We start from the raw sequence: 1,047 nt of genomic DNA, 5'->3' as shown, positions 1-1,047 counted from the left end.
CCCCATACCATGGGCATCCATGTGTGCACCCCAGTCCCTTCCTCTATACCTAACTTCAGTGGATCTACAGATTGTAGACAGGCCATCGCTTATGTAATGTTGAATGTCTTAATGTTTCTATTGCTGTCACCAAAAACTATAACCAAAGCACAAGTTGGGGAGGGTAGGACTTATTTGGTTTACACTTCTTCATTGCTATTCATCATTGAAGAGAGGTAGAACAGGAACTGAAATGGGCCAGGAACCTAGAGGCACGAGCTGATACAGAGACCGTGGATGGGTGGTGCTGCCACGCACTCTGGTTGAGTCAGCTTGACAGGCCGAGAGGTTGGAAGCACTCACGAGGCAAAGAATTTCACAGAAGCTCACCTCCTGGAGTTCTGGCATTCTCATTAACCCATATACTCATACCCTATTCCAGTGTTAATCTGGTGTATGGTTCCACGTGCTCTCTTTTAGTATTATCTTCATATAAGTGCTTTTTAAGTTTGAATTCTGACATAGCTAAGCCTTTGCCAGTGTTCCAATGTCCTAGAAAGTCCTTGAGACGACCATGGGCTTGGAATTCAGTAAGAATGTTGCCTATTCAGTGACATTCAGAATTGCCTTTAGTATTACACTATCACTTTGAATAAAAGCTAAATCACTGCCCTACACAGGAATTTACCATCATCTAGGAAGAAGGAAGTTTGAGACCTAAGGAGGAAGCAGAGTAGATACTAAGAACTATAGATAGCTGAGTTACACCCATATACACGTATTTACAATGACCTAGGGAAAAGGTGGACTATACAATAGACTAGAATAGGAACTATAGCAAGGGCACAAAGCCCTTGACCCTGGCTTCTAAGATTAAGTGGATCTTAGGTGGAACTCTTTTTGATCCCAGTTAACAATGAATTTCATCCCAGGTGGTTCCTGCCAGACCTTCTGTGTTTGTATTCCTCTGTTTTGTGTAAGAATCCAGTAACCTGTTTTTACCTTGCTGGTGTGTCACCCAACTTCCCTATTCTCTTCTGTATAAAAAGTTTGATGCTCAATTTGACA

The sequence above is a fragment of the Mus caroli genome, unplaced genomic scaffold, assembly GCF_900094665.2.
Source record: "Mus caroli unplaced genomic scaffold, CAROLI_EIJ_v1.1 scaffold_12385_1, whole genome shotgun sequence".
Taxonomy (NCBI): Eukaryota; Metazoa; Chordata; class Mammalia; order Rodentia; family Muridae; genus Mus; species Mus caroli.
The sequence above is the reverse complement of the archived record's forward strand: the minus strand, read 5'-3'. Positions refer to the sequence as shown.